Source organism: Eschrichtius robustus, chromosome 15 (assembly GCF_028021215.1).
Source record: "Eschrichtius robustus isolate mEscRob2 chromosome 15, mEscRob2.pri, whole genome shotgun sequence".
NCBI classification, from domain to species: Eukaryota; Metazoa; Chordata; class Mammalia; order Artiodactyla; family Eschrichtiidae; genus Eschrichtius; species Eschrichtius robustus.
Window position 1 is genome coordinate 12843286 of NC_090838.1, and position 13335 is coordinate 12856620.

The window sequence follows — 13335 nt, forward strand, 5'->3', positions numbered from 1 at the left end:
TGCAGATGGATTGCGTACAGTTTCGTGGGTTTCCTGTCGGTTGGCTTTCCCTCCCTGCCTCATAGGTCCTGCAGCGCTGCAACATCTCCACAGTATAGTATCTATTCACAATTCGCAATCCTTCTCTCCAGTGCCTGAGAATACCCGCTCTTTCACATTGCGTATGGCCTCTCTCAAATTAGGTTTGCTAATGTTGTGGCTCCCAGTGTGAGCCCATTCACCTGAACATTCTTGCTCAGTTGTTTGATCAATAGCAAGCGTATTTGCTGTGGAACTCCTAAGCCCTCCTGGACAGCAATAAATGCAAAGAAAGTAAGGACACAGAGATTTTGGTTTCCAAGATTCTTTCATGCCTAACTGGCTAGAGGATTTTTTTTAGCCAAAATGTTTGCAAAACACTGCATATAACTGATGATCTGTATGAAATATGGAGAGAGAGATTAAACTATGAGGATAATCTCAGAATTGTTTCATAAACTCCCTCTGACTTTGGGCTGGTATTCCAAGGATAAGTACAGCCCCCAGGTTGGTTAGCGTGTCTTCTCCTGTATCATGAAACTCTTTGGCAGCCATTGTAAGAACATGCTAGGCTGCATCTTAGAGTAAGAATTTTGTGTAAAATAGAGTTGGGTACTGTAAAGTGAAAGCTCGCTGATGAAAATTATAAACTGAGTGTTATTTGATGTGTTCTATCTTATGAAAAAGGCTCAAACCCATTTTTTTTCCCAGAAATAAACTCGGGGGTAAGGAGGAGAGCAGTTGGTTTATGACTCAATTCTTGATCTTAGTCATGGTTTCCATAATATTAGTTGAGTTTTTTTGTTTCTCTTTTTCTTTTTTTTTTAATCATACCATCATCCCCTCAGTGCTATCCTTGTTATTCAATATCTTGACTCTGGTGTAGCATGCACCCCCTTTCCCTGATATCACAATCTCCTCATCTTACTCCAGTAATAAACAAATAAATGAATGAATGAATGAATGAATGAATGAATACAAAAATAAAAGATACAAAACAGACTTTTGTTGTTCTTATGCACTGAATTTCAGCCCCCCACACCACATAATATGTTGAAATGTCAACCCACAGTACCTGTGTATATGACTTTATTTGAGTATAGGGTCTTTGCAGATGATATAGTTAAGGTGAAGTCATTAGGGTGGATCCTAATCCAATCTGACTATACCCTTATAAGAAAAATTTATACACAGAGACAGAAATTTGAACACAGAAACAGAGACAGATAGAGGCATGATGACGTGAAGATGCAGGGAAATCAGCATATACAAGCCAAGGAATACCTAAGGTTATCAGAAGCTAAGGGAGAGGAATGATGGAATAGATTCTACCTCATAGCCCTCTGAAGGAATCAACCCTGCCAAAACCTTGATTTTATACTTCTAGCCTCCAGAACTGTGAGACCACAAATTTCTGTTAAGTCACCCATTTCTGTGGTACTTTGTTACAGAAGCCCCAGGAAACTAATAGAGCTGAGTAGCAGATTTTACTGAACATTGACACACTGGCACAGGGGGAAGTTGGTTTACATGGCCATGATAATAACACTTAAAATTAAGTATTAAACATTCCTCCTCTTTTAATATCGCTCAACTATCTCTGTCATTTTAGGCAACAGTTTCCTTTTCCCCTTGCTCTTCCCTCCCCCTCTCCTTTGCTAAGAAGCAGGCATACATTTCTTTTCATTTCCAAAGCAAAGATATATAGCTGTCCCTCCTGATTTCTGGACACCAACCGATCCATGGTTTTAAGGTCTCATCCTCCAACTTCAAAGAGCTAATGAAGGCATTTACCTGAACAAAGGGTATCATCTCCCTTCATCTCTTCCCCCTGAAGCACTCTCCTTCTTTATTACTGAGTAGGTATTTCCAATAGACTCAATGCAGCCTATATACCACCTGCTTATCTGAGTGTCTAGGCTTACGACCCATGTTAGGGGCAGAGAGACTTTCTCCGTGGTCTGAAGCACTCACTTTAGAGAAGATCAAGCTGGTTACATGTTTCCAGAAGAGACACCAGAAGAGAAGCCATCTCTCGGACGACAGCTCTGTTCCTACTTATTTCCTCCTCTTCCACTCAGCTGCTTTGTAAAGCTCTCTCTGACACAGCACATCTTTGTTTCTATCAGTCCACATATCCTTCATGGGAGCAATTATCTGATTCTAATTTAGAAATATAGAAGCCAGACAGCACAGAAGAAGCCCAATGTTAATCTCTCAAACTTCTTAGACATTAATTAGAACAGATAAATAAAAATATGACTTGCAGTTTTCTTGCACTAGCAGTTTAATACCCCATGCAATTGTCTTCTCACTTTCTTCACTATCTTTCCTTTCCTTCACAGCATACGAGTAGGTTTGTCAACCTGTAATTCTTCACTCCATCAATATAATTTTCTTCTGTAACCTTGGCTGTGGGTAAGTACTCATGATTCTTCATTCCTTTTCCAGTTTAGAGGATATCAGAATCAATGGGGCACTACTGTTTCTACCAAGTGCTGCACCTAAACAAAATCATTCAGCAACTCCTTCTATCATTCACTTCAAGTCAAAACAATGAAAACACGTGAGGAATCGTGAGGTAGAGACAGTAATCCTGAATTAAGAATCAGAAGTCCTGGGTCTGATTTTTTTTATTCTGTGTGATTTTTGGCAAGTTACTTAATCTCTCAAGATCTCAGTTTTCTCACCTGTAAAATGGAGATTATAATACCACATACCTTGTTCTTTCTTCCACTTTAATAAAATTTTCTTGCTCCTCATGTAGAATGAATTTTGATCCATATTCCTGCTTTAACCTATCTCTATCCAATCCATCACCAAATGCATCTACTTCTCAAATTTCCCGTGAATTGTCCAATTCCAAATTGTACTGCCAAAACTCCAGTCCAAGTGGCACAATCTCTTGCCAATAGCATTAAATGTTTTCTCTATCTGATGTCCGTTGAATGTCTCCAAGACATTTTCAGGAGTATTTTTTTGAAATATAATTCAGACCATGAAACTTCCCAGATTGAAAACTCTTTAAAAATGTTTTCCAGGGTCAGCTGTGCTTTATTTACAAATATCTCAATCAGTGATGGCAACCTAGAGGCTTGAGCTTCTGTTTGTTTGCCCTGAAGAGTATTTCAAGAGGATTTTAATTAGATCCCCGCATTTATAAATCAGGAGATTTCATACAAAATTCAGATTCCCAAGTCTCTTGGAAAATTAGAAGATTTGGTCACACTGTGACTGATTTCCTGTGGCAACCAGAAGTTGGAACAGAGTAGTTATTCCAAACGTGGACAAGACATGCCTCTCCCAGTTTGCAACACCATCCACCGTTACTGTCTTCTCGGGGGCCCACTTCATTGAAGAATATACCTTGCCGGTTTCAATATGCATTTGAGTTTTTAACCTCTAGTCTGGATCAATTGAGCTGGATTTTTCCAGTTTATGTCAAGTTCCTGGCCCAATCCTAGAAATGACTTCCTCAAGACTGGCATGTATCCACAGCTAGACATATTGACATAGAGCTTTCTAAGTCTTTAGCCTAAAAAACATGTAGAACAAAGGCTCATTAGGGAACTGACAAATGTCCGTGTATTTTTCTTTCATAAAAATCATACCACACACCTATTTAAAATGGCCAGAATCCAAATACCTGATAATATCAACTTCTGGCCAGGATGCAAAGCAACAGAAACTCTCATTTATTGCAACATGAAACAACTATTTTGAAAGACAATTTTGCAGCTTCTTATAAAACTAAACACGTCTTACCATACTATCTAGTATTCATGCTCCTATGTATTTACCCAACTGATTTTAAAACCTATGTCCACACAAAAATCTGAATACAAATATTTATAGTAGTTTTGCTCATAATAACCAAAAACCAGAAGCAACTAAGATGTCCTTCAATAGGTAAATGGATAAACAAAATGTGGTACATTCATACAATAGAATATTATTCAACGATAAAAATAAAGGAGGTTTGAAGCCATGAAAAGACATAGATGAATCTTAAGTGTTTATTTCTAAGAGGAAGAAGCCAATTTGACAGGGCTACATACTATATGATTCCAATCATATGGCATTCTGGAAAGACAAAACTATAGAGATAGTAAATAGATTAATGGTAAATCAGCTTGCCTCTAAGTTGAACGAATAATAAAATGAAGCAAGAAAAAACTTTTCCAAGGATTTGTCCTTTTCTCCTAGCTAAGGGTACCTGTCCCTTTTCTGCTGCTGCTTAACTGGGATCAACGCTATCAGTGGCCTCCAACATCCAATAGCCTCAATGTGTGTACTCTTTGGTAAAAAATGGACTAAAAAATATAACTTGAACTTCATGCTACAATCACTACACCATTTTATACAGAGTTGAGAATCCACCCAAGAGGAGAATTTCTCTGAAGAGTAGATTTCTTGTCCGTTTTCTTACCCACTTGCAAGCAGAGAATCTTACCACCTGCAGAGAGACATTGAAGATAGCCCTTGGCCCTCTTAAAGATTCAGCAGGAAGACAGTGAAAGAGAGAAATGGGATGGAGACAATCGACAACTTTAAAGGTCAAAAGTAACGCTGCAATGTAAAATATAGCCTTATAAATGTTAGCTTCTAGACAACCAAAGTAGCCACTACCTCTCCCTTGAGGAAGAGCTACTAAATGGTAGAGAGAGAGGTAGAAGTTTCTTCCCTAGTACTTCCCTGAGTTGAAAGAACATTGAGGAGAGAAGAAGGGCTTCCCATCCATTCCTGTTTGGCCCAGGTCAAAGGAATTTTGCCATTTCATATGTAAGCATTGATAACAAATGATAAGTGAGGTTTGCAGCAGAGATGTTGCATAGTCAATCCCTGATGGAAGATTTGCAATGACCTGATGAAAAATTTGTAATGATGGTGGGAACAGAGAAGTCCCCATATCTTTACGCTATTCATATTACGAGGATTTTTTGCCTCTCCTTGCTTGCCAAACTCTGACCCTCTCTCACTGTCTCACACCCACCTACCCTCTCTACATATACACAGACACAAATTGAGGACAGCTCTGTAGCTTCAGTTTGACAAAGAAGAAAGCACACTCCTGGAAGCACATTGCCAGGAGAGGTCTTTGGTCATCCATATCCGGAAGAGAACAAGAGGCTTCTGAACCATAGATGGTAACCAACTGTCCAGGTTTACCTGGGACTGAGGGGTCTCCCAAGAGACAGGACTTTCAGAGTTAAAACTGGATAAGGCCCAGGCAAATCAGGATAAGTTAGGTACCCTGACTTAGGCAAGTTGATGAACAGCTCTCATCCTTGCTATATCAGACTTATCCTTGAGGCTTTAGGTTAAAGGCAAATACCAAAAAAGCCAAGTTCCTCCTTGCCCGGCATGACTGGGATTCTTTGCTCTCCTTACTCTAGGTCAAGGAGAGCCGTACACTAGGCCCCTCTTGTGTATCTGCTGACAAATCTTCAGGAAAGAAAAGAACAAGATTAGACCAGAGACCTACAGCCTCTAAAGTACTTTTTACGACCTCCTCCCACTCCCATAGCTACAAAAGTCAAAGTTGGTAGGAATGCTATGCGGAAATCACACATCCCTACGCTCACAGAGTCAGGTCAGGATAGACTCAGAAATGGAAGTGGACCCTGAGAAGGCAAAAGAAAATATGTCTTGGTGAGGGAGAGAGGGCAGCAAAACAGAGAGGTGATTCCTTTGTCAAACAAATAGATAATGTGAAGAAGGTAGAATAAATTACATTAATGCACATCAAAGAAAATACAGCATCTTGAGAAAATGGGTGAAACTGGATAAGAATGAGGAAAAGAGTCAAGATAGGAGATGACAATTCTGTAAATGTTCACAAGACAAAAGCAACAGCCACCTTAGCCAAATTATATTTAAAGTAAGAAAAATCTGCATGTGTGAAGATAAAAGTTTGGAAGGCAATGAGGGTCGAGACTACGCAAAGACGAATCATGCCAGACAAATGATTACTCTTAATATGGGTATTACAAAGCAGAGGAAAGGAGAACAATAACTGCAATAGATCTTCATTTGTATTAATTGCTTGACATTGTCTAATGAAATCACATTGGAAACATTAATTGAAATGGTCTCAGATTAAGGCAGAAATTGCAAAGAAAGCTTTGTGGGAAACGGTAGTTAACTGGGTCTCTTGGGAGGTGAGTGGTTAGATGACATTAAGTTTGGTGCTGGGTCCAGCTCAGTTGGTGTTTCCAGTAATGGTGTATTGAAGGCAACCACAATGACCGAACTACAAGCCTCAGCCTTACTTAACTGGTGGTGGGAGGGTGAGGGAGTTGGGTGGGGAGTTGGTGAAAGACATATTCATGAAGACAGACAAATCCCTTAGCATCCATCTACCCCCAAGAGGTGAGCACTAACAACACAAGGTCATTTAATTCTGGACCAGCATTTCAGAGAGGTTGAAGGATCTGTAGCTCCCACGACAGCACTGGGGTTTTTTCTGACTGTGAGTGTTTCTGAAGAGTTTTGTTGTAAAAGAACTATCTAGCGAGAAACACGATGTCTAGAAAGTCTATTTTTTTAAACAGGGAGGAAAGCACCTTGCCGTACATAGAAAAGCACTCGAATCGTTAACTTGAGACATCTGTTCTTTGTGACTCTCAGTAATTTTTCACCAAGATGGGTACTCAACTGCATGTACTCCCTAACAAAAATCACGTATAAACTAGCTTCGAACCCTTACATCTTTGGAGCAGTTCCTCGGAGCTCTCTGAGAGGCTAGCTCCCAGTTTTTCAGTCCTCAGTAGGAGCCTGAATAAACCTTTATTCACGAAAAAAAACAAAAAACAAAAACAAAAAAACAAAGGTACCACTGGTTCTTTGTTGTCATTGTTGTTTTTCTGATGGGAATGTCATAAAGAAAACTAAAGGAATCGGAGACAAGGAAAGCATAGTTGCTTGAACAATTGCACGGAGTAGACAAAAGCACTTCATCCACTCTTTACAAGAGCATTGATAGCTTATATCTAGGAAGGGAGAGTACTTGGGAAGGCTGCGTGGGTCGGTATGTGTGATGGGTACGAGAGGGGCCTCTTCTGACTTCTCCGTTTTCAGGGATGTGGAGCAGTGTCCGTAGACTGTGGCCCACGGACGGGCGCTGGTCCACCACCCGTTGTTTCCCGGCTGCCAATAAACTGAGGACATAATTGAGAGTATGTGTGTAGAAAGTGTTATGACAAATTGTCAGACTATTCTTATGTCTGTTGAATCTCACGTTAAAAATCTCAGGTTCATCTTTCTGGTCTGCTCTTGTTCTCTTCGTTTCCTCTTCTTGCACATCAGAATAAACACTTACAGTATTTCTAAAACAGTAGCAGATTGAAAACGTTTTACATTTAGAAATCACAAAAAAGAGCAACAGACTAGAAATAAAAAAGAAAAATCCTTCCCCGCTCACAGTCTGAGAAGCACTGATGCGGGACTCAAGGTCGCCACCCACTGCAAGTGCGGATGATAGAAGAGGTGTTGGTCGGTCATGAGGCTAGAGGAGAGGTGAAGTAATTAGAAAAGCGCCAGAATGCGTGGACTATGGTAGCGGATCCTGATGTGTGGTCATTAGACCAGCAGCTTCACCATCGTCTAGAAACTTGTTGTTAGAAATGAAAATTCTCCAGCTCCACCCAGACTGACTGAATCAGAAACTTAGCAATATGTGTTTTGTAAAGCCCTCCAAGTGACTCTGATGCTCACTAAAGGTTGAGAATCACTGGAATAGGAAAATGCAGTACAATTACTGGGCACAGCACTAAGAATCCATTTGAGATCTGGACTCCTAAATTTAAAGTGAGTTCAGACGGCATGACTTGGAATTTTCTCCTTTTAACACTTCCATTTTAGGACTCCTGACTTCCAGAACTGTAAATTAGCAAGTTTATCTTGCTTTAAGTCACTGAGTCTATGGTTATGTGTCACGGCAGCAGTGGGAAACTAATACACACTCCTTCCAGGAAACCAGATGAACTTCCCACAGTCTTCCATACTCTTTCTTCCCCCACCCGCAGTACAGGCACAGAGGGTCCAGGAGAGGACCCCAAGTCCCTGTTGGAGGATGACCCCACAAGATGCAGCAGCCTGAGCCCTGGAATCACCACTTAGGAAACCACCTGTATTTAACTGTTACGTAGGAGAGAAAAAAACACTATTCTGTTAAAACTCGGGGACTCGGGGGTTTATGTTAGAGAGCAGCCAGCCTAGACAGACTAATATTGAGAGTGATCTTGATGGTGGTAAAATTGTGAGTACTGGGAGGGGAGTGAGAAGCAAAAAGAAGTCTGACAAGAAGTGCACAGAATACTGCAGCTTTCTCTTCACTTCTGCCAAGGGTGCTATGGAGAGAGGCCACAGGAGAACCGGTAGTATTGACGTATAATAACTATAGCCTAGTTAAGGACTATAATCACATCAAAGGAAAATAATTAGCACATATATTAATGAGGTTCTTTTGTAGTCCTAATGTGAATGGTAATTGTTTGCGTATTAAGACTTAATGCCTTGATCAGGTGCAAGAAATGTGAAAACAGTCATTCCCAACTCCCTGATGAGGATTATTTAAGTCCTCCTCTACACCTTTACTTGGGACACTAAAGGCTGTCAGGAAGACAAAAAAAAAAATAAAATAAAGACTGAAGTTCAAACAAATCAAGTGAGCACAGCTGGCTTAAATGGATAAGTGTTAACCAGTAACTGAATTAATTCTTCTTTCTTTCAGATCTATCTTTAAACTTGATTCCTTTTAAACATATACCCATCTGCACCAAGCTTCATTCTGTCTGCCTTCCAAATTTCCAAAGTTTGGTTTAACCAAAACACTAATTGCCTCTCCTCATTCACCTACACATTAGCCTTAGCAATAAATACAGCAAAAATCCAAGAAAGCAGTGCCATAGAAATGAAAAACAAGTCTCATACATTAGGATACTTGGCGTGTCTATAAGGAACAGCAACTAAGACAATGGGGTAAAACTCAGGTGAAAGTCAATAATTTAAAACCAAGTTGTAAATAAATAATAGAAAGTTAAACTGTCAAAAACAATTATGCAGTGGTAGCCTAGATTAAATAAACAAATGGTAGTGATGGTGAGAACAGGTTAATCCTCAAAATTTGTCCTGAAATTTTAAAAGATTAATGATTGGCATTTAAAAGGAGGGAGTTTCATTTTCTACTTTAATGCAAAAAAATAGATTTTAAAATAAAGGATAAAAAATTTTGTAAATTGAAACACGTTGAGGTCATTGTCAAAGATCTTTGGGAAGACTAGAATAAAGCTGGATACTGAAGGCATAATAATACCAGAATTTCAGTGGTGAACCACACCAGGAATTTCTGGAAAGGAGCAGCATTTCTAAATCATCTCTACATCTTCAGCGTCAGTCACAGTACCTAAAACAAGTTTTCAAAAAATACATTTATTGTAATGAACAGAATATATGATCATTTCGTTTGTACCACTTGGCAATATGGGTTTTCATTCCATTAGAATGAGAAGTCTCCATGCCAAAAAAAAAAAAGGAATAAATCTAATAAAAGTCAGCCATTTGCAGAAATGCCCAATTAATTCCACTTTTGAAAGTGGCTGACAGAATGTAAACAGTCATCATTAGACAAAGATAGACAACCGAAAGGAAGTAGTACATGCCATGCCACCACCGAGATACAAAGTTATGCCACGTGTATTCTTGGATTTGTAGTTTCTTTTTGTTCCTGTCTAATCATGATGTTTCCTTGCTGAAATCTGAAAGAACAGCTAATATTAGCTGAGACTTTAGGGAGGATATTCATTATAAGCTACAGCTGGCTGAAGGACAAAAATCATTGATTTTCAAAGGCATTTTGAACCGTGACTAAATTACGTGGTCAGAGTTTGCAGTGACTAGCAATAAGTCAAAGAGAGCAATTTTTCTTTTTTAATAACTGTGTAGATAGTAATGGCCCATGCTGACATTCAGCAGTCAAATTTTTAATAACTCAGGGGTTTTAATTTAACAGAGTCCCCCCTTCCTACCAACACAACGTATAGATGCAATCACACTTATTTCACTTTTATACTCTCACCCCCCCCTGCTCAAGAATTCCTGACAGATTTCTCTGACCTACCATGTTGTTTTGGGCTCAATTATGTTTTCCCAAAATTCATATGTTGAGGCCATAACCTCCAGATGGGCCTCAAAATATGACTGTATTTGGAGACAAGGTCTTTAAAGAGGTGATTAAATTAAAATGAGGTAATTAGAGTGGGCCCTAATACAATTTGACTGTCCTTATAAGAAGAGGTGATTTGGACATCCAGGGAAACACCAGGGTTGCAGGTGCACATGAGAAAGACCATGTGAAGACACAGCAAGAAAGCAGCCATGTGCAAGCCAAGGAGAGAAGCCTCAGAAGGAATCAAACCCACTGACACCTTGATCTTCAACTTCCAGACTCCAGAACTGTGAGAAATTAAATTTCTGTTGTTAAAGCTACTCAGTCTAGGGAGCCCTAACAAAACAACACAGATCAGGTCTGAACTCTTTCTGGCTTTAAAAATCTTGCCCCAGCCAACTTTTCTGATCCAAATTCCCAAATTACCAACATGCACCCTCAGCTCTCACCTTAGTGTCCTACACACCTCTGAGAGATCCTGTATTACCTTTCATCTTGGATGCCCCTGCTAGGGATGCTCTTTCTCCTCTTATGTCATTCATAAACCCCAAGTCAGGAGGACCACAAAGTCTGCTTTAGCCCAGCCCAGGCTCATCTCTTCCTCCTCATAACACCTACCTGGTGTTACTACACTGAAAATGGAATTATTGGCAAAATCCCAAACAAATTCAATTCTACTGAGAACCATGAGGACAGTATCACCAGTGCCTAAAACAAAGTATAACATAGAGAGGTACTTCAAAAATACTGGTTGAATGAATAAACTATCCGGAGAGGACTTTATTATTTCCTTATTTTTCACATGATAATTTTTATATTTCTTAATTTACTCATCTAGTTAAGAAGTAGTTAATGAGCCTCTTGTGTGTTTCTGGTTCTGTACTAGGCACTGAGGATACAGAAATAAATGGTATGAATTAGGTCGTCTGACCTACAGATAAGTAAACTGATTAACTATTACCTTTAACCCTCTCAGGAACATCAGGGTAGATACTATACTGAAACTACTGAACAGATGAAGAAATTCAAAGTCCGAGAGGTTGTTTCACTTACAAATGATCCAGGATCACTTGGAGAAGAAGTGGCAGAACTCGGCAGAAGCACAGGTCTGTCAAATTCAGCCCCACTTGCTCTGAATCACTGTGCTATCATTCTGTTCTGGGGGAAGTGCAGGTGCAGTGGTGGTACGGAGTGGGCCTGGAGGGGAGAGTTCTGAAGACCTTTCGGTGGAGCCCTTTGGGATTGGGGGCTGAGTGGTATGGGGAAGCAGTGCTAACTTTGGAAATCAATGGAAAGGGCCTTAAAGTGCCTGGTTTTCTTTAAAACTAGACCTAGGCTCCCAAAGTGAAAGCAGAGAGGAGAGGGCTCAGGTAGGGTTGCCAGATAAAATACCAAATATCTAGTTAAATTTGAGTTTCATGTAAACAATGAATATATTTTACTATACGTATGCTATATATGTGTATATAAATATACATTATGGTTTTTTTTGTTGCTGTTATTAAATCTGGCAATCCTAATTTCTGATCTTCTTTTGGATGTTTATTCAGCTACACTCCTCGGGTCAGGAAGTAGAAGGGACTCAGGAAAGAGCCCCACCTAGAATGTAGTATTCATTTGGTCACAGTGTTGCCCGTGTGTCATCCCTAAAGAACCTGGGACTTCTGTGCTGGGGAGGAAGCTGACAGCCTGTAGGAGGATCAGAGGGCGTTAACCCAGCTGACCTCAGAGCCTGAAATGTGCTTCCTCGTCCCACTTAATCCTATATTTATAGATCAAATTTCCAAGGTAAACTCAAATCCAAAATACATGATTATTAATTAGCTTCTGCTTAGATAGATTTAATGCACAAATCCCAATGTGGGCCCAAACCAGATAATCCCACAAAGTACATTAAGCATGACCTTGTTTCCATGCAATAACTCCTTATAAAATAAAACCCACACTATTTGGCATGATATCCAAGGCTGACCTCAAACTACCTTTCTAGACTCAACTCTCTCCACAACAGCTCCAGAGTTGTGTGAAATACAACAGGTCCTGGAGTACAGTCAAACCAGTGACAGCCCCAAGTCTGCCTATGCTATTCCTCTCCCCAACAGAGACCCTACACTTCATTTTTGATTGTCAATATCCAAGGTGAGGGAAGCAATGATAGTATCAATACTTCCCCACCCTTGCCTTCTAGCCCATCATACCACCAAGATACCAGCTGCATGCCCTGTTGTTATTCACACTCTATACAGCCAGCGTCACTGATTGAGAGTTCTCAAGGAAGTAGACATTGATATGGAGTTAAGAGTACAAAGGGTTATTGACAAAGAATATCTGTGAAAGGAAAAGGGAGGAAGCAATACTGGACAGAGGAGAGAGCTACCAGGGAGATGCCAATCTAATGATGCTTTGCCATCCCAACAGGGTACTCCAGAGCAAAAACGGCCCAGCAGAGAAGTCTCAAAATGGGTAGAAATGGTTAGGCCCTTGTACCACTGTGCTGCAGCCTTTGGCCAGAATCCATCCCAAGAACAGCATGACCAGAGCTAGAAATGAGGCATACCCTGACAATGCTAATAGTTGAAAGCTATCAGCTGATCACATCCCACAAGTAAGAGTCCTTTTTTTAAGGAGGACCCTGAGAGGAACATCTACATGGCTGTGACAGCCAGAAAGGGACTCCTAGGCAGGGTTAGTCCTTGAAGTGACTTCAGAGGCGTTCCACTCTGAAACATCCCCTAAAACTGACATAACACCTGAATTCTGCCATTCAAGTGTCATCTCTTTTAGGATGTTAAAGATCTTTGGAATTTCTGAGATTCTCAGTATATTTCTTAAAATACATATACACTCCTAGACTAAATCCATCAGCACATGTAAACAGAAAAAATTCATGACAACTGTGGCAGTATTGGATGATAACTAAGGCCACGGATGTGGGGTTTGACAGCCCTGGATATGAGTGCTTGCTAAAGGAACACATAGTTAATTGTCTTCCGCCACAGGAACTAGGCAATGGTTGACCTGTTTGTTTGCGTTCAGGAATGCAAAAGGGAAAAGAGAAGGCTAAAAAGAGGCAAGGTAGATAGGGGATTCATATTGAGCATGATTCTGACCCATATCAGGAATGCTAAGATTCCCCAGTTTGCCACTCA